Here is a 22,078-nt window from a genome sequence, read left to right as displayed (position 1 = left end):
AGATGTGTTCAGAACATACCCCAGAAATAATTCTTTTCATATCATAATTTGGAAATAATTTACTGATGAGTTTAATGTGCAAGGAAGTGATAACTCTAAAATATAACATTTGAAATGGGCTGAATTCTTGAGCCTGGACAATGCCATATGGTAATGTTATCACTAGCAAGAGCATTTACTGACAGCTAATTTACTGACTGGAAAAGATGAGTTGGAAGGTAGAAACCAGAACTGTATCTTCTGGGAAGTCTAGGCCCCAATCCTTTATTCCTTATAGAAAATGATCCTTAGTATAAAGAAATGGCCTTAGTTATGAGGACTATAGTGATCCTATAAGACCATTTATATCTTTTCTTATAATGTCTTAGTTGGAGGAAACATCTCAAATATCATAATTCCTCAAATAGACCTGGACCAAGAAAATTGTCATTAGGCAAAAAATGTTATCATAACATTAATAATGACAAATATTTAATACTTATTATCCAGATATTGTATTTACATGCACTTTCTCATTTAATCCTCAAAATAAACCTCTGAGCTACATAGTGCACATATAATTAGTCACATTTTATATAACTTGTCTGCATTAGTTCAGATTAGGTATGAATGTAAATATAAGAAAACCTTAAAATAATAGTCAAGTTGGAAGTGTAATTTTCAATCATGTAAATGTGCAGAGGTATTTGTCCAGGGTTTGCATGGAGATTGTAACTCTACTACAGGTCTTCAGAGGGAGACTCCTGCATTTCCCCGTACTATCATCCATTGGGTGTGACCTTCAGATTCATCCTTCAGGTGGGATCCACATTTTAATGCAATAGGATTGAGGAATGGGTGAATAATAAGGGGGAAATAAATTAGTGTTATTTTCAGGAAAGTTCTCTGAAATTGCTCAGAGGACACTTTCATTTAAACTGATAGAATTAGTCATATGGGACACAATCCTATATAATAAAAGAGAAACATGCAAATTAACCATCCCTCTGCTACGCTCAAGCCATGTCCACAAGCCACGATCGCCAGCCAATCAGAGTGACTATGCAAATTAACCTGACAAAGATGGTGGTTAATTTGCATACTCAGGTGTGAAGCACCCCAGGAGGTGATGGAGGCCGTGGCTGCAGGCTCCCAGGACCTTCACTGATCCGGGAGGTGAGGCCACCCGTGCCTCACCACGCCCACAGGCTCCTGGGACCTTGCTGGCGGAGAGCAGAGTGGGAGAGGAGCGGACAGAGAGTGGGAGGTTTGTAGGACTTGGCAGAGCAGGAGACCACTGGACATAGAGCAGAGTGAGAGAGAGGGCGGCTTGAAGGGTGCAGCTCCCTCTGTCATCCCAGCTTCCTCATCACAGCTGTGGAAACTGACAGCAGGGAGGATGAAGTCTAACCCCCACAGAATCAGCCAGAATCAGCCTTTGGTCAGACAGCTCTCAGCGGCCTGACAGCCAGGACTCTCATTCACCTGCATCTCAGACCGTGACAGTAGAGAGGTGGGACTATGTTTAAAGAACAACTGTTGATACAATGTAGCTCTGCAGTTGAAAGATGCCAGTGTTATTGACAGAAAATGTTTTCAGAGCAGCATGCATCTGATCCTGAAAGAAGGCGGGGCCTGCGACAAGATGTATCTGAAGAGCAGCTACTGGAAGAACATCACTCTGATGCCGAAAAACACTGGCGTTATCGACAGAAAATGTCTAAAGACCAACGTGCCTTTGAAGTTGAAAGAAGGTGGTGGCAATGACAGAATATGTCTAGAGAACAGTCATCAACAAGTACTACCAATACCGGTAGGAACTGCCTTCTCAGCGAAAATGAAGTACATGAGGATGCAATTCTCGAACATAGTTGTGGTGGAATGACTGTTCAATATAAATTTTGCCTATTACTAAATTTCTCTGATGAAAAACCATCCAATGGGAAATTTACTCGATGTTGTAGCAAAGGAAAAGTCTGTCCAAATGATATACATTTTCCAAATTACCCGGCATATTTAAAAAGATTAATGATAAACGAAGATTCCGACAGTAAAAATTTCATGGAAAATATTCGTTCCATAAATAGTTCTTTTGCTTTTGCTTCCATGGGTGCAAATATTGCATCGCCATCAAGATATGGGCCATACTGTTTTAGAATACATGGACAAGTTTATCGCCGTACTGGAACTTTACATCCTTCGGATGGTGTTTCTCGGAAGTTTGCTCAACTCTATATTTTGGATACAGCCGAAGCTACAAGTAAAAGATTAGCAATGCCAGAAAACCAGGGCTGCTCAGAAAGACTCATGATCAACATCAACAACCTCATACATGAAATAAATGAATTAACAAAATCATGCAAGATGCTACATGAGGTAGAAAAGAAAGCCCAATCTGAAGCAGCAGCAAAAGGTATTGCTCCCACGGAAGTAACGATGGAGATTAAATATGATCGTAACAGTGACCCAGATAGATATAATTCTCCCCATATAACTGAGGTTGCTGTCATGTTCAGAAACAAAGATGGAGAACCTCCTTTTGAAAGGGACTTGCTCATTCATTGTAAACCAGATCCCAATAATCCAAATGCCACTGAAATGAAACAAATCAATATCCTGTTTCCTACATTAGATGCAATGACATATCCTATTCTTTTTCCACATGGTGAAAAAGGCTGAGGAAAAGATATTGCATTATGACTCAGAGACAACAGTGTAATCGACAATAATTCTAGACAAAATGTAAGGACACAAGTCACACAAATGAAGTATTATGGATTTCATCTCTCTGTGCCGAACACGTTCAATCCTATTTTAAATGCAGGAAAATTAACTCAACAGTTTATCATGGATTCATATTAAAAAATGGAGGCCAATTGGATAAATTTCATCAAAGCAAACCAATCTAACTTGAGAGTTGAAAAATATAATGGTTTGATGAATTATCTCAAATCTAGATCTGAAAATGACAATGTGCCGATTGGTAAAATGATAATACTTCCATCATCTTCTGAGGGTAGTCCCAGAAATATGCAGCAGCAATATCCGGATGCTATGGCAATTGTAACGAAGTATGGCAAGCCCTATTTATTCATAACCATGACATGCAACCCCAAATGAGCAGATATTGCAAACAATTTACAATACTGGTAAAAAGTTGAAAACAGACCTGACTTGGTAGCCAGAGTTTTTAATATTAAGCTGAATGCTCTTTTAAATGATATCCATAAATTCCATTTATTTGGCAAAGTAATAGCTAAAATTCATGTCATTGAATTTCAGAAACGTGAACTGCCTCATGCTCACATATTATTGATATTAGATAGTGAGTCCAAATTATGTTCCTCTAATTAATTCCCTTTCAATGTGCACGAATTTTGTGCACCAGGCTACTAGTAGGGTTATAAGTACCTAGTAAGTCATGGGACCAAAAACAAATCTGTTCTGCCTCTCTTCAGAGCCCATGGAGCCCATGTGTCTGAAGGTGCTTCCTAAGCACCTAGGTTATTCATGATGAGATGTTTAGATTTGGAAGAGAGGTCAAGATGAAGAGTAGGGTACTTACATACATCTTCGCTAAATTTATTCCATAACCCATGGGACTTCTTCTTTTGAACAAAGGCTTTAGGTCACCCATGAACTCAAGGAGAGATTTGGAAGCTCATGTTCTGATGCAGGTCAGAAAATGATATTCTTCATGAATTGTAATTTACTCTTTTTCTTAATATGACTTGGCTCTGGAGACTGAATAATGGTCTTACATTTTTAATGTTCCATTGTCATTTATGATGAATCATACAACAATTCGTTTTCCAGTCATTAATAGTAAACACAATTGCACTGCTGAATTTCACACTAAACAAACTGTATTGCATAGAGATAAACAATGCAATTTCTTATATCTGGAGACATATTAAACAACTTTAGCTTTATAGAACTTCAGAAGGTACTTTAGAGATCTCTGAGGCCTGTCTTTAACAACAATTATTTCTTTTTAATTAAAAGCTGCAAAGTTCAATGTGGTGTTCACTTTATCCTGTTACATTTCCAGTTACCTGGTGTTTTATTCTGTTTCTCTGTTTCTATTCATTCCGGGTGATTTTTAACCCCCTAGTTAAGAAAGTGGTCTCTGAAAGAAGACTTTCACTACTTCCCACCAATGTGATTTAGACCTAAGTCTAAAAACTTTCCATTCCTCATTTGTAATAGAAACACTTCCTAGTGTTGTTATGGGAATTAAACAAGAATAGACTTTGTAAAGTCTGTGGAATAGTGCTTGGCGCAAGTTACTTATTATCATTCAAAATTATTATTTTTTTCTGAGTCTCATCCTGCTTTTATGTCCCTCCCCTATTTACCAATGAATGACTTTCTAACCCTTGATTATTCTGGACACCAGGGAGGACACTATTCCTGTCCAGCAAACCAGAACGTTACTGACCAGTTTGGTCAATAGTAAGTGTTGTTTGGGAATTCATGGTTCAGCTCAGTCAGTTTTTCTGCACTGAGGGAAGAGTGGAGACTTTGGCATCACCAGAAACTGGGTTTATTTCTGGCTCTATATCTTATTAATAATATTACCTTAGATGTGCTTCTTATTTATTCTGAGATTTTTATTACTTCATCTTTTACACTGGAATGATAATCATGCTCTGGCTGGTGTGGCTCAGTTGGTTGTGCAACACCCTGTGCATCAAAAGGTTGCTGGTTCGTTTCCTGGTCAGGGCACATGCTCGGGTTGTGGGCTTGATCTGTGGCTGAGGGCATGCAGGAGGCAGCCCATCCCCTCTTTCTAAAAAACAGTAAAAAAAAAATATCTTTAAAAAAAAGAATGCTAATCACACTTAATTTGCAAGATGTAGGGAAAATCAAAGATAATGAACATAAGTACCTAATACTGGTCCCCAGTGGTAAATATTATCAATGCATGGTATTGTTGAGATAGAATGAACTAGTTGGGCAATATGGGTCGGGCAAAAATAAAATCAAGTAATTCGGTCAAATGGCAGTAGGTTACCATAGAAAAATATTCCAAATTAGAACCAATCCAGGCTAAACAGAATTTTTTAGTTTCTCTTGTAAATACTATGGAAATTTTGCTTTCATTGAAACTGTCAGGAAGGCTAAGAGGAGGGAAACGTTGTGTTCTCAGCTTGCACTTGATGCTCCCCAGACTCCTGCTTATTTGTTTCTCTTTCCTCCAATAGGCCTTTCCATGCAGCTCTCTAGAGAACTGTGAAGACATTAATTCTGTTTGCAGAAATCCCTTTTTAGTCCACATCTCATAATAAGTGTAAGATTATCTATGACCGGATGCTCAGAAAGGCTGTAGCAGAGGAGTGAGCATTGGACTGGGAATGAGTTTATTGGATTTTTCATAACTGTAAACTGTATGACCTTTGTTTAGGAGCATCAGCTTCTTTGAAGCTCCTTTTCTTTGCATTAACACCGAGAAGCAGAAGCAATGATTTGTAAGGTCTCTTTAGCATCCAAAACTCTAAACTGGTGAAATTATTTAAGTAGTCCAGATTTTTGACCTGCAAAAAAGTATTTCCTAAATAATCTGAAGAGGCCACTAAATATTACTTTGCACTTGATTGGATTTTCCATTGAAGTTGACAAGTTGATTCTAAATGTAATACATAAATACAAAGGACTTGGATGGACCAAAACAGCTCTGGAATGAAAAACAAACTTGGGGGACAGTTGCATCCTGATTTCGAGTTTTATATAATGCTACAGTAAAAACACAGTGCGGTGTTGTCCTTACAAGAGACAAAAAAATCTATGAAAAATAGAATCCAAAAATAAACACACACATATGGACAACTTATTTTTGGCAAAAGTTTATATAAAGGCGATTCATTAGAGTCAGAAGAGTGTTCTCAACTAATGGTGCTAGAACAGTTGGATACCCATATGCAAATTTATAACCTTGCTTCATACCTCTTCATATATTCAACAACTAATTAAAATGGATCATAGACTTAAGTGTAAAATCTGAAACATGAACGTTCTAAAAGAAAAATCTTTGTTATCTTGGGTTAGGCACAGATTCCTGAGATATGACACCAAACATGCAATCCATAAAAGAAAAAAATGATAACCTTTACAAAATTAAAAACTTCTGCTCTTCAAAATATACTGTTAAAATTATTAAAAGAAAAACAGAGACTGGTTTAAAATTTTGCACTCAGAATATATAAATCTTTAAAAATCTCTCAAAACTCAGTAATAAGATTTAAAAATGTGCAAGGATTTAAAGATATTTAACCAAAGAAGATAAATAGATGGCAAATAAACATATAAAAAGATTCTTAGGGAAATTAAAAATGGTAGAACTACTTTAAAAAAGAATGGTAATGTCTAAAAAAGTTAAATATTACCAACAATATGATCTAGACATTCATCTCATAGATATACACCTAATAGAAATGAAAGCATGTAGTCATACAAAGACTTTTACACAAATGTTCATGGCTTTATTTTTTTAAAATATATTTTATTGATTTTTACAGAGAGGAAGGGAGAGGGATAGAGAGTTAGAAACATCGATGAGAGAGAAGCATTGATCAGCTGCCTCCTGCACACCCCCTACTGGGGATGTGCCTGCAACCAAGGTACATGCCCTTGACCGAAATCGAACCCGGGACTCTTCAGTCCCCAGGCCGACGCTCTATCCAGTGAGCCAAACCGGCGAGGGCATGGCTTTATTTTTAATTGCCCCAAACTGGAAAAAATCTAAATGTCCATCAACAGGTAAATGTATAAATGGATTGTAGTATACCTTATGCTACTCAGTAATAAAAAGGAATGGACTACATATACATAAAACAACCGAATTAGTCTAAGTGAAAGATGCCAGTCACTCTATGACTCAATTTATATGAAATTCTAAATAATGCAAATAAAACTATAACAACCAATAACAGTACAGTATTTTACTGGGGCTGGGCATAGTTGGAGGAAGGGCAGGACAGAGGAATTACAAAGGGCCACAAGGAGACTTGGGGAGGTGATGAATATGTTTTTCTTAACTTTGGTGATAGTTTAACAAGGATACATCCATGCCAAACTTATCAAATCAGATACTTCCAATATGTGCAGTTTACTGTGTGTCCATTGTAACTCCATAAGCTGTTTCCTTTTTCCTTTTGAAAAGACAAAAATGCTGGGGGAAATAGAAGACAGCAGGAAAAGGGAAAGACCAAATAGGAGATGGATGGACCCCATAAAAGAAGCCATAGGCATGAGTCTGCAGAGGCTGAGCAGGGCTGTTGAGGACAGGGCATTGTGGACATCCCTCATTCAGAGGGTTGCCAGGAGTAGGTCAGGTGGATTTCTTCCTCTCTCTTTCTCTCTACTATCCCTTTTTTCTTCCCCCTCCCTGCCATTCTCCCTAGAATCAATGGAAAAAATATCCTCACTCTGTGAGTGAAGATAAAAAAAATTCCTTTCTATTTCTAGTTTGGTATGTCATCACAAACGGACACTAAAAGCTGTCCAATACTTCTTGCTATATCTTTTAAGATCGATGATATGCTTTCTCTCCTTTATTTTGTTTATGTGGTGAATGACAAAGAAACAGCCCATTTTTAGATTTTTATTTCCTCCATTAATAAGGTGATACATACTTTCTTATTTACAATTTCTTTAGTGGTATTGTACTAAAACATGTTTTCTCACTATATTAATATTTAATGCAAATAAGACTTTTACGTGTTTCTAAAAAAATGTAAGGACCTAAGAACCTTTTAATACCATACTCTTCCATCTAACCTTTATGCTATGGCTTTGTGTATATTTTAATTCTGTACAATTTAAAAGCCCATAAACATTATTCATATGTTTAGCCACTGAACAAATTTGCCCACATATTTAATAGTTTTTTTTCTTTCTTTTAGTATTTCTTTTAGTTTAGCTATAATGTTCTTGGTTTTTTTACTTATCTGAAAGTATTTTATTTTCCTTTCATTTTACTGGGTATTCCAATCCTTGCTTAGAATTTTTTTTTCCAGAAATTTGATGATATGTTTTTTTTTTCTGTTGAGAAGTCAGCTATTATATTATTGTTATACTTTTGAAATTATTTTGTTTCTCCAGCTGCTTTTAGGAATTTATCTTCATCTTGATTTTTGGTAATTTTACATGCTGTATGTAGGTGTAATTTTCTTTTTATTTATTCTATTCACTGCTTATAGTGCTTCTTATATCTATGGTTTAATATTTCTCATTTGCTTTGGGAATTCTTAGCTATTATCACCTCAAATATTACTTTTATATATTTTTTCTCCTTAATTATATTTAATTAATAGTTTCTCTCTGCAGTTCCTTTATTTTGCATGATCTCTTTATATTTTCTATCCTCTTCTGTCTCTTATTTTATTAAAAAATCTTCTGATTTGACATTTTTGTGCATTAATTCTCTAATCAGCTGTATCATATTTGCTATTAAACCCACCCATTGATTTTCTAATTTCAGTTCTTCTTTGATTTTCTTTTAAAATTTGCCTTTGACTCTTTTTAAAAAATTCTAGTTATCTCCAAAAATTATCAATATTTTGGTTTTAAGCATAGTTAAATTCTATATACTGTATCTTCATCCTCAGCTGTCAGGATATTTTGTTTAGGTAGGTGAAAATGTATGACAATATAAAAATATATGAATAATTAGTGGCCTAAGTTATGTTATGTTTGACTAAAAATATTGTTTGCTTCTGCCATATGGTTAGTAGGGATACTAGCAATCCCAGATCTTTCCACCAAAGTGTCAAGGAATGAGGTGATTTGAAGCTGAAGACCCTATAATGACAGGTTCACTTCTGAATTATCCCTTATTTCTACTACCAAGGCCTGTTGGTTTTATCAGGCTCCTTATAGGAAGTTCTGAACTCCAAGTGCTATGTTCCTGCTCAGCTCCTGAGCCTTTCTGCTTCCTTTCAGAATTGCCAGACACTCCTAGGATATGTATATTAATCCTAAGTGCCAGCTTTTCTCTCTTGATTTCTCTTTACTTTTAGATTGTGGCCTCATAATTGTTCACTATTTTGTTAGCTATTAGATAGTTTCAAAGAGATGATTTTAATATTTTGTCCAGTTTTCTATTTTTTGTTATTTCTTTTGAGATGTTTGATCTCAGTTACTGAGACCACCTTACTAGAAACAGAAGTTTTTATTGTAGTCTGTTATTTTTTTTCTTTTAATCATCTGAATCTCAGTTACTCAAACGTTTCCCCTACAAAAGTTCTTGTCTCTTAGAGTATTTTTCAAGGTAGAATATAAGAAATGCAAGAAGATAAATATGGCAGATACTGTTGGTTTTCTACCCAAAAGATATCGCCCATTCCTTGCAAATAATACCTCAATTTTATTCTGGCAGCAATGTACTCACCTTCAGAGGATGAGATCTGAATTAATTCAAACCAAATAGAACAATCCTGTTCCCTCTGGTGGATAACCCAGATTTGGTCAATAGGTTATAAGAAGAAGTCTTGGAAATTGGGAGTATTCCCCCTTCACCTTCACTAAAAGGCAGAGCCATACCTTTTATGTTCCCACCCACTTTTTAATTTTTGAGATACCCTTTTGTGAGAAAAGAGTAGGTCAGAAGAATTATTGCAGCTAATGTGATAATGAGAGAAACCACCAACACATAAATGACTGTAGAACAGGATGACAGTGTATGCTGAGCTTCTTGTTGACATTTTTTTAAAATATATATTTTATTGTTTTTTTACAGAGAGAAAGGGAGAGGGATAGAGAATTAGAAACATCGATGAGAGAGAAACATTGATCAGCTGCCTCCTGCACACTCCCTACTGGGTATGTGCCCACAACTAAGGTACATGCCTTTGACTGGAATCGAACCTGGGACCCTTGAGTCCGCAGGCCGACGCTCTATTTATTGAGCCAAACCGGTTAGGGCATCTTGTTGACATTATTAAGCTGTTGTACCAACTTTTCAATCCTCCTAACCCTGGATTTATTATAATTTGCAATATTGGATCCTTATTATTATCCTTTTCAATCAGGAGTTATGTGCAGCATAAGTATGGACAAAGGATCCTTGTAAACCTATAACCCAATGGATATAGCAACCTTCAGTATTTACTGAACTTTTCTCCTCTCTCCATTTGGTTTCTGTCTCCAATGCTAAAACTGTCAACTTAGTTTTTTCCTGGGTTGAGCCCCATTATACTTCTGTCAAATCCTGGCTAATGTTTTTTGTTTGTTTGTTTTTTTCTACTTCAAGGAAGTTTTATTTCCTCCTCCAGATAAGTACACCCTCCTTCTTCAAATATTTCAAAGAGATATCCAATATTTTGCCAGAAACCGAGCCTCCCTTTAGTGACTAGCCAGCCTGACCTCCTCCAACATTAAGGCCTGAGAAAGGACAGGAGTCCGAATGTAGTAACCTTCTCCTCTAAATTATCCCTGCTGCCCTTCTATGAGACATACTGAAGAGGTTTGTGAAAAGATATAAAACGGCATAACAATTGCATAATAATTAACACTATGGAATTACATATTTGCTAATTATTTTGTTTATACATACTACGTGGGGACTTTGCTTTTGCCTAGAAATGTTTGTGTAAAATCAAGCATGAGCCAAGCAAAGCTGACTTGAGTTTTCACCAGGGGGGATATGGCCAGGGTGTGAGAGCTGGGCTGGAATGAGCTCAGCTGTAGTGCTGTGATTCTCTCACTTTGGAGCAAGTCACCCCTGTGTTCTCCTCCAATTGAGCTTTGTGCATAGATTTTTAATCAGTGTAAGGGGACTCCTCAGTTGACCCCAGGAAGCAGCCTGGGGAAGAATTCAAGATGTGGACAGTGACTGCTGGCATCAGCCCACATGAGGGACAATTTGATTTAATGTGTTTAAGGGATGTTCTTGAAATTATCTCCTTAAAAGTCTGTCATTCTCTTTCTGGGCTGACAGTTGATAAAGAGTTTAACAAATATGCATTTTGATAGGCAGACAGTCTCTTCTTCATTTGCTGGATTTGTCCTTCATCAGATGAAGTGTGGAAAAGGACCCTTGTCATCATCCTGCGTCTACTTGACCAGAGAAGCCATCTGAGTTAATATTCCAGCTGACCCATCTGTAGAAACCACGAGGCCAGACTCTGTAGAGAGAAGAGGACAATGCTGGCTATTAGCATTTGCAGTTTTCTGATAGATACTGCTGGGCAGAAGGGTTGGTTTGGGGCAACTTTGTTAAGTAGATAGCTTGTTATCAACACATTTCTATGCATCTACTTAACATTCTGAAGCAGATATGTTTCAGTAAACCTAAACCTGCTCCTCTCTCAGTATTCCCATTGCAGTCTGTGGCAACTCCATTCTTTCTGTAGCTCAGGCCGGAAACTTAGCTATAGTCTTTGACTCCATTGTTTCTCTCACACACCATATCCAACCCACCAGCAATTCCCATTGGTTGTACTTCCAAATTTATCCAGAATTTAACCGTTATCACTATAGTCTGAGCAATCACATCTCCCTTGATTGTTTCAAAGGCATCTTAAATCATCTTCCTACTTCCACCCTACCCCATTTCAAACTATTATCAAAATGGCAGCTTTATCTCTAAATATACAAGTCAATACAGGTTATTCCTGTGTTCAATCTCCAGCTAACTCTCAAGCTCATCTCTTACTATTCTCCCTCTCATGCACGCTGCTTCACCATCATTGCCTCCTCCTGCTCCTTGAACGTGGGGCACTGTCACCCCAGGCCATTTGTGTTTGTGTCCTTTATCTGGAATGCTGTTCTCTCAGGTATTACCACTTCCTCCAAGTCTTTTCTTATATGTCTCCTTCCTTATTGATGCCTTCTCTACCTTATGTAAAGTTTTATCTCCTTTAGTATCTATTCTTTTCTGCTTTATTTTTCCCCAGAGCACCTACTATTATCTGGCAAACTATCTTTTATTTATTTATTTTGTTTGTTGATGTGTTCTTCCAATAGAATGTATGGTTGATGTGCATAGAAAATTTCAACTGTTTTATTCACTGAAGTGTCAGCAGCATTTAGAACAGTGTGTGACACATAAATGTGTTTTAATGTTCTCAAGGGCCAGTCACCTGTTTTTGTAAATAAAGTTTTATTGGCATATAGTCTCACCCATTCATTTCCATATTGTCTCTGGCTTCTTTTGAGTTACAATGGCAGCAATGTGTGGTCTATTAGCTTAAAACATTTACTATTATCCCTTCCAGAGAACATGTTGCCAAACCCTGCTTTCAAAAATTTTACAATATAGTTGGAGGAATAGGACTAGTAACTTTTGGAAGACAATTCTCATGGGTCTCGTGTTTCTGTTTATCTTTTGAACAGAGGCATTGATTTCTTTTTAAAAGATATTTATTTTCAAGGAAGTTTGTATAGCAAACATCCTTTGAAGGTATAAATTGTGTCTTCCTTCAGAGGGAAAGGTAGGTATGCCTAGTAACTATTATAAAAGATTTGAGTTCCCAAAGCTCAGGGTGTCTTTCCTGAAATGTAACCCAATATATGTTCAGGTGTCACATGACCTCTGAAGTGTCCAATGGGAATTGGGATTCAGGGGAAAAAAAAAAGCTTATGTTCTGGGTTTTGCTTTCTCTGTGAATAATAAAATACTTTGTCTTTGACCAGGCATCTCATGGCTTCTGCCAACATTCCTGAAACTGTGGGAGGCTAACTTCCTAGCTTTCAAGTAAGATACGATTTTTGACCCTTCATAATTCTTGACAATATTTTTAAAATACACCAAGAATACAAAGTGGTAAATTTTCAACCATCATGGTTGACTAGGAGGGATTTGATAAAGGAGTTTTTATAGGAGACAAAGGAACACAGAAAGCATAGTGAGTTAAAGGAAAGTGAGAAAGTTGTTGGGACATATTCTTGAAGGATGAGAAGGAAAGGGGCCAATGAGTATATATGAAGGAATAGCTCTAGAAAAGGGACAGGGCCATCTATTCCACCCTCTGAGGCAAGTTGGAAAAGGAAGGGTAGACTAGATATTCATGGGAAGGTAAGACTTAAGTAAACAGGCAGGAAGGAAGAGGATAGTTCAGGTAAAGGAGTAAGGAAGATGGGGACAGAGAGGGTTCCAGGTTATTGAAAGCTTTGAATGACATGTGAGAAGCATGATGATTATCTTATAAGTCTTAGAGAATGGTTGGAGACTTACTAGTAGGAAGATAAAGCAATATGATATATTAGAAAGATTAGCCCATGTGCAGAATGCTCTGAGATAGCGAGAGTCTAGAATGAAGAGATTAGTTAGGAGGAGTTTAAAATATGTACACTATGTCATTAACTACTTCTGACAGGTTAAAACAATAAGTAGTGAAATATAAACAAACAAATAGACAAAAAACCCCTGTGTATTCCCAATGCCCCTTAAGAAATAAAACAGAAACACAGTTGAAGCCCTCTTTGTAGCCCTTCCTATGCCCCCTTCTTATCCCCATTCCTCATCTGTTGCTGAGTAACTGTGATAAATAATTTTAGTATTTATGAATTCCATGCTTTTAAAATATACTTTTATTAAATTATTTTATGAATCAATATTATTATTTACATAATTTGAAATCCTTGCCAAAGGATATATCATGTTGAATATAGTCTTGCGATAGTGCTATTTTAGCACACAGTATGTTGTGAAAATCGTCTATGCTAATATATGTAGCTTTAGTTTATTTGTTTTCACTGTTGCATACTTATTTTATTGTATGACTATACTAGAATTGGTCAGTTCTCTTGTTGTTGAACATATACATGACTTCCAGTTTTTTCTTAGTCTGATCAACACTGAAGTGAAGGTTTTGTAATTTCTTAGTGAATGTGTGTAAGAATTCTTTTATTTATTTATTTAATCTTTATTGTTGAAAGTATTACATGCATTCCCCCTTTTTCCCCATTTATCTCTTCCTGCCTGCTCCAGGCCCTCACCACCCCATTGTCTGTGGCTATGGATTATGCATATATGCAAATACAAGTTCCCTTGTTGATCTCTTCCCACCTCCCCATCCCTCCCCTGTCTTCCCTCTGAGGTTCAAGTCTGTTCATGTGTGTAAGAATTCTTAAGGGCATTACACTTAAGAATGGAATTTCTGGGTTATAAAGATATGCCAATAGAAAGACACTGGAATAGACTATATGAGAAGTACTTGGATCAGACTAGATTTAGGTACCGGGAAATAATAAAACATTAGTAAGGGATATTGGATAGCCCTGGAGGGCTTATAAAATGTGAGAAAGAATGAGAAGTTAGGTTAAGAATGACACAGGTTATATGGCATGGGATAGATCAGCAAAACAATGCTACTTCAGACAGAAATAGAAATGTACAGAAGAGTGCTTTCCTGAGAAAATATATTTAAGGCATGTCTAGTGAGGTGGTTATGGGAATTGCAATGTAGACAATTTAGATTTTCAGTAGATGATTTAAAATTAAATCTTGAGAGAAAAAATAATATTAGAGGTGTATTTTTATGGATGTTATAGTTAAAACCATGAGAGAGGAAGTGAATAGAGCAAGAAGAGAGCCAACAGAGCAGTGCTAGTAGAGTGTTATGGCAGATTATATTATTGCGTTGTATCCACTTCCTTGTAGGAGGTTCCTCACTCACTACCACATGACCTTTTGTGCATCCTGAGAAAGAAGTTTGCATCCCAGTTTTATTGACTTGAGCTTTGGGCACTTGATGTACCTTGGCTAATAGCATGTGAGCAAATGTGAAGAATGTCATGTCTAAGCAGAAGCATGAGAGCTTTAGCCTAGGTCCCAAAGCTGAAACCAACCTGCAGTCTGTACATGATGTGAGAAAGAAAAAAAGTGTCTTACTATAAGTTATTGAGGTTTGAGGGGTGGGGGACAGATGCGGGGTCATTACTTCACCTTAGTTAACTAATTCAAGTTATAGGCACAGAATCAAATTTACAAGGAGTTAAATATTGAGTATTTGTGAAAAAATTAACATGATTTTGGTTAAATTTCATGAGAATTCTAGTTTAAAAAAAAAGGAGAGAGAGATGTAGTAGAAACATTTAACACTCACATTCAATTCTTTCCTCCAAGCAGAATCCTTGAAGTTAGCCATGACCATAGACATTGCTTCAGCCAATAAAATAAATGTCTGCAAAGGTGACATTTATCAGTGTTGGGCAGAAGCATTTAAGAAGCTGGTGTACAGTTTTCCATCTACTCCCTCTCATGCTAGTCACAGAAGCCACATATTCTATAATTACTATATACTGTATAGTAACAGTATGGCGAACTCTATTTGGGACATCTAGTTGTCAACATAGAATATATACCCTGCCCTGTACCTTTATTATGATGAGTAAATAAGCCTTTGTTGTTTCCTTATATGTTGAAGTTGTTTGTTATTGCAACATAGTTGAGCACACCCTGACTAGATGACATGGTTATACTGGACAGCCATAGGGTCAAAGAAAGGTATTTTAGAGTAGATGAAATGAAGAGTGTGAGGATAGAGATGAAAACACATAAAGAAAGAGAATAGATGACAGAACTGATGAAGTAAGGCAGCAGAAGAAAGAAGACCATTAAAACGTAGGTTAGTAGGAAAGAGAAAAGTCATCTTTTTCTCAGGGTTATGGGTGGATTCCCATAGCAGAGACCTGTCTATTTATTTTGATGGGAGTTTTGTTTCTTCTTAAAGAGCTGGTACAAGATAATGGAAATTTTATTACTAAAACTTTCTTTACTTAAAAATAATTTAATTCTCACTCAAGGTACAGGATAATTTATTGTTCATAAACCATATTACAGAAAAGGTGTCATTGGCCTCAAGAACACTTAGATCCATGGCCTGTGATACTGTTAGAATTTTCTCTCTCTCTATTCCTATGTTGCGTCTCAGTTTCTTTCATATGTTCACCTCATCTTTCCTAATATAGACAAATTTTCTCCATATGGCAAGGAACGTGGCCACTTGCAGCCCTGAACTCACTTCTGTCATGAGAAGAAGATATGATTTCTGCTCCTTCAAGCCAGAAATATCCTGGAGCAGGTCTCTGCATGGATTATGTGTCTATCCCAGGCCAATCTTAGTGGCCAACCAGTTGGACAATATTATTGACTCAGCTTGGTTCACATGCCCACTCCTGTGGTCAAGAGCACAGAATCTATTGCCAGAAGAGGTGAAGTAGGTTCTGGATAGAGAAGTAAATGATTGCTGCAGCGATGTTAACATAATCTGTTTAGTAGAGTCCTCTACAGTGGGGGATGCAGCTTAATTGTCAAATGAGTTGAAGTCATCAATTGCACAGAAAGTCTCAAATTCTAAATTCTGAAATATGTCTTTCAAATATCATATAATCAGAGACAGGAAGTTTTGGAAAGATAATTACAGAAACTTATTTGCTAAACAATGGCAAGAAATGATAAGAATGATAGGAGAGAATGGCTAGAGAGGTTCCTAATAGCATAGCTATCTCATTGATTAGCTAGTCAGGTGTTATCAGATGTCAAAAACATTGGCTAGGACTTGTTCCAAAGTCTATCCTCACACAGAACCCTTCTGCAGCCTTCATAGAACCATTCCATTGAGTAAGATACTGTACTCCCCTTAAAATAACACAAATACACTGGAGAGGAGAAATGCAACATAACAGTTGAATCTCAACTAGCTATGACATCGATGTTATTGCTATTACTGCTAAGACATGGGGAGTAAGTTTTCTCATTTAATGTGCTGAATCTGAAGATGGGGGAGTTTTGTAACTTGCTCAACTTTGAACTAGAGAGAAGCTGAACCAAGAGGAAAAGCCAGGCCTGTGTGAATAAAAAGTTCTGATAAGCCTATGAGTAACATTTTATTATGAACTAGTTCATTTAGATATTTAAAATAGATTGTATAGAATTCTTCTGGAATAGCTCAGTAAGGTAAACAAATGTCAAACTTTCCCAAAGTCATTTGGCTTCCCTTGGACTTTGGAGCAGCTGAGACAAAATGTAAATGTGGAATTTAACACGGCAAATGCTGCCAGGGAAAGGCAATCCTGGGTAAGTGTATGTGGATATAATTGTGCTTTCCTATGCTAATGTGTGTGGTAGTTCTGAGCTAAGTGGTATCCAGGTGGGCTACTGATGCTGGCTGGGTTATTATGAAGGAACAGTAGGGGTTTGAGAGACCCTGGGGCTACCTAAAGAAAAGTGGCCAATTAAGATGGGAGGATCTTGTTAGTTAGTCTCAGGGAGGGGATTTTAATAAAAGCACTAGTCGGAGAGAGATCATCATGGGGAAGTTAGGGGAAGCTCACAGATTGGAGGCTGAGTTTAGTTGTGCTATGTAGGGTGCTGCATCTCAGGAACAAAGATAAATCTTTTTAAGAATTTTCTCTGGGTAGATTCTGAGCAGCACCAGCTGAGTGAAGGAATTTAGATACCTGTAAATAATTTTTATCTTAAGCAGAAAGCATAGATCTGAGGGTACAGAGAGAAAGAATAATTGATTTAAAAGGGAGCTAAAAGAGACAGCTTGACTGAACACAAAGGCCTTAGAAAGTATAGTGTCCTTGAGTAGGAGCCTTCTGCCTAAATGTTATGGAATAGAGAGCCTGGCTTATGTTTAAATGAATGCCAAGATGAATTAGAAACATGAGACATACAACCTCAGTCTCGTTAACAAAACGATTCTAACTCAGTGCAGTAAAACAATTTATGCACCTTGAGTTGATTATACTAGGGAACACTGCTGGAAAAAAAGTTGTGAATCTCATGGGTGTTGTCTTCAGAGGAGTAATCTGCACACCATGACTTCAATATTTCCCTTATTTAAAATGCCAATGGAGCCCTGCTGAGGAATACTTCTGTTGGCTTTGTTACATAACCTATAGATTTGGCTAGGGAAGAAAGTGGAGAGATTTGCCTAGATTCCCTCAGAGGAAATGCAGGTTACCTAAAGCCTTACAGTGAGGCGCCCTGGTCAAGCCAATGCAATAGGAGGTCATGGTGTTGCATGGAGAAGGGGAGATGCAAAGAGAAAAATGGGTAGTTAAAAGGAAGTTCAGAGCACATCATTTTCTCTGGAGTTGAACTTGGTAAGAATTTCCATGGAGTTAACACAAGTCAGGCAGCTGTTAACACTTTTTTGGCCATGGCTATAAGATAACTCTTCAAATATTATGGTTCATGTAAGGCCAATTAGAGTAAAGGCATGACTTAAAATGAGGGAAGAGAAAGGCACTAAGTGAGGGAGGAATTTAAAAGGAAAAACCAGGGACAGAACTGCCCAGGGTCAGACTGTCTTCTCAGAGCAAAGAAACTTATGCAAAATTTATGATGAACTTAGATCTAGGACAGTGCATGCTTTGAAACTCCAATCTATTTAAATGATGATAAATGTCACAGCTGTCCTCCTTTATAGAGTGATTTGCCCAATAGAAGAGAAAGATTTCAAACTGTCTTTTCCAAAGAGAGGATAAAAAAATCACTTAAAATTGGTGATTCAGACTGTTTCATAAGTCTCCTGAGCTACAGAAAGTTATAGCTCTTTAAAGAGAACCTACAAATAAATGATTATATAAGAATAAACTAATGTTCTATCTAATCCTGAGTTTGCTCATGATTAAGGCAGATTATTCCGTCATAATACCAATCACAAAAATTCAGTAGAAAATTATCTATTTTTTTTCAATGATCCATTATCTAATTAGTCCTTTGTTAATTTAATAAAATGTGTAGGAACCCAACAACCATACCTTTTTTGTTTGTTTGTTTCACAGAGCACTGAAATTTCCAACTCACTTATGTAAACGAATATGTTGCTTCAAGTGTAAACTTTTGGGAGTCAAGGTTTGCACTTGAAATCTGCTGGATCTTACCTTATCTGCAGATGTCAATAATGTATTTTTGCCCATTTTAGCTTTCCTTTAGATGAATTACCATTGGTGCTGCTAAATTAATTAAACAAGGTGGCAGTTAGACTGAGATGGTTGTAATGCCTCTTGGCAGCTCATGTTAGCAAAGCAAACCAGAACATTGGCCTGAAATGCTTCCAGGCTTAAGAAATCAAAACTTAAGGATAGCCAATCACAAACAGCCAACTAAACTTTTCCAAATAAGGCAGCCACTTACCCTATAGCCAATCAAATGATTTCCTTGCTTTGCTTCCATGTCTTCTCTATTAAAAGGCTTTCTCCTAGCTCCTGTAGGTGGTGTGCTCCTAACCACTTCTGGTTTGGTACTGCTTGATTCAAATTGATGTTTACTAAAAATAAATAAATAAATAAGAAAGAAAGAGAGAAAGAAAAAGGGAAAAATACATTAGAATTTTTTTTTTAAATATGCCTCATGTTATAACAGTGCTAAGGAAAAACAAAGGAACATTTCTAATAGAGACCTTAGAGAGTGTTTATCTCTGTTCAGGTGAGACTATATACATATTGCTCTCAAACAGATGTGACCAGAGGTTCTATTCTTCAGATAATATGTGAAAGACAACACAAGAGTGTTGCCTTGTGCTTAGTTGCTCTTGTGTTGTCTCATCCTAAGTGGTGAGAACAGATGTATTGTTATGTGAAAAAAAGCAAAGAACAAAATACTATGCATTATAATACTAGCATTTAGCATTTGTATGAAACTATATATGCATATACATATTTATAAATACATACAATACCTCTGGAAATTTATTCAAAAAACCAATAAGAGCTATTGCATTAGGGAGGAGATTTCACAGCTAGGGTATGAGGAAGGAGTAAGGGAGATTCACATTTCACCATAACACTTTGTAACCTTTTATGGTTGTGCCATGTACATGTATTGCCTATTAAAATAAAAATTTACCAATTAAGCAATGAGAACAAAACAAGTGGTGGGATTGACCTTCCTGGGACCTTGGAGTTTCTATGTTTGGCTAACATAGAATTTGATTACTGAAGGTTTTGAGGTTTTAATGCTTCTTCCCTGTCCTCTGGTGAAATGGTTACCTGCCATGTGCTTAGTTGCTCTTGTGTTGTCTTTCATATCTGTCAGCCATTGGGGAATGGGTGCAGATTGAATTCTTTGTGGTTAATGCCCAAAGTCTGTAGATCAAGAGTTTTCTGTCAATTTACAAAAGTAGCCTTAACACAGAATTCCTATTAGCATGGGATAGGGCTGATGCATGATATGTGGTGGTAGAGAATTTAACTTTTCCTTAACCAGTCAGAAAATGGGATAATCCTAGAGAAAGGAAGGATAAAGAAGTTTAACAATATGACACAAACTATAGATCTGGGGGGAAAGAACAGGATTGTACTTTTCATATTATCTATATATATAAAAACCTAATACGCAAATTGTTCCCTCAGGAGTTTGACCAGGAGACCAGGAGTTCAATCGCTCGCTATGACATGCACTGACCACCAGGGGCTGGTGCAAAATGAAGGAAGGCCCTGGCCGGCAGCCAGAAGGCCCGATCGGCCCTGATCACCAGCCAGGCCTATGGACCCTACCCATGCATGAATTTTTGTGCACCAGGCCTCCAGTTTTTATTATGACTAGCAAAACTCTGAATTAGTCTGGGCATAAAGGAGACTTCATGAGAAGGATAGCTAAGGCACCTTCCCACTCTGAGAAGGATAGGGGTGCAGCAGGGCCTAAAGCAACAGGTAGGGCATATTGATGAGAACATCTTCCAAACCTTATCTCTCAGCTTCTCACTGCGTATTGGCTCTATTCACTCAGACCTGCTTTATGCACATGCAGGGCCCATGGTTGGTGACAGAGAGCTCCTCTTATAGTTTCCCTATAAGAGAAAACACCTACTCTTCTTCCCTGCGTTCTGGTTTGAAATATCCCAGGGAAGAACTCTGATGGGCCTGGCTTGAGTCATATCTCCATCTTTCAGCTGATAAGTTATGGTTTACTCTCATTAGTAACTTCTACTGGAACCTATGATTTGGTGTGGGGGTAAGACCTCAAAATAAATAAATGCTGTTTCTGAGTGAAGAGATGTAAACAACAGATGAACAATTTAAGGCAGGGCAAGTAGTAAGCAGCTAATGTGGTATTCTTTCAGAAGCACTCCCCTACCTCCTCATACTTCCTTGGACTACCTCCAATCGTTAAGAATATTTAATAAAAACATTCTGAGAAAGGTAACTCATTGTTAAATTCTCTTCAAGTTTAAATAACTTATTTGCTCTCTCTTTCCTGAGATAAGAACCTTTTGTCTGGAGAGTGGGGAAGAAATAGGATGGAGAAGGTAGGCTCAGAGTTCCTGGAGGGATTAGAATATAGGAATTATATTGCATTGCCACTCCTTTTTTCAGAACCTTTCTTTCCTTTGCACCCGATTTCTCCCTTTCAGGCTGTTAGTGTTACTGAGGTATTAATACAACCAGCAGGGCCATAGAGGTTATATATCTCTCTCATTCATGACAGGCTCTATAGAATTGTAGAATGTTTTATAAAGTCACTATGAATATTGGCCCCTAGATTTGTGCAGTATGGCACTCTATATGGCTTATTAAGTGTGCATAATTGTTTCTTCTCAAAAGCTTTAATGGCATTTGTACAATGTGTTAATATATACATATATGAGAATTACTAATAAAAAAAAATATAAACATTACATTAAATGACATATAATCCATTTTCTATACTTAAATTGGCAAACTAAGGCCTGTAGCACAAACTCAGCTGGCTACCTGTTTCTGTAATAAAGTTTTATTAGAATATGGCCACACTTGTTTGTTTCCATTTTGTCTATGGCTGCTTTCCTGCTATAGTGGCAGGTTTGAGTAGTTGTGACAGTTATGGTCAACAATGCCTAAAATATTTACTATTTGGCCCTTTAGAGGAAAAGGTGGCCAACCTGTAGACCACAGTATACACTAGAAATGATCATTTTCCACACAACCCTTAACATTATTAAATACAAACCTTGACATTGTTAGTTCATTTATTATAAACTAGAGGCCCAGTGCATGAATTTGTGCATGGGTGGGGTCTGGCTGCCCAGCCCCAATTAGGGTGGATCAGAGACAGACCTGTTGGGAGGAGGAGATGGTGGGAGGTTGGCCAGCCAGCCCCACCCCCAGATCAGGGCGGTTCGCTGGCTTCAGTGGACATCATAGCGACCAGTTGTTCTGG

This window comes from Myotis yumanensis, unplaced genomic scaffold (assembly GCF_028538775.1).
Source record: "Myotis yumanensis isolate MYYU_CA2020_CCGP unplaced genomic scaffold, mMyoYum1.0.hap1 SCAF_2, whole genome shotgun sequence".
Lineage (NCBI taxonomy): Eukaryota > Metazoa > Chordata > Mammalia > Chiroptera > Vespertilionidae > Myotis > Myotis yumanensis.
The sequence above is the reverse complement of the archived record's forward strand: the minus strand, read 5'-3'. Positions refer to the sequence as shown.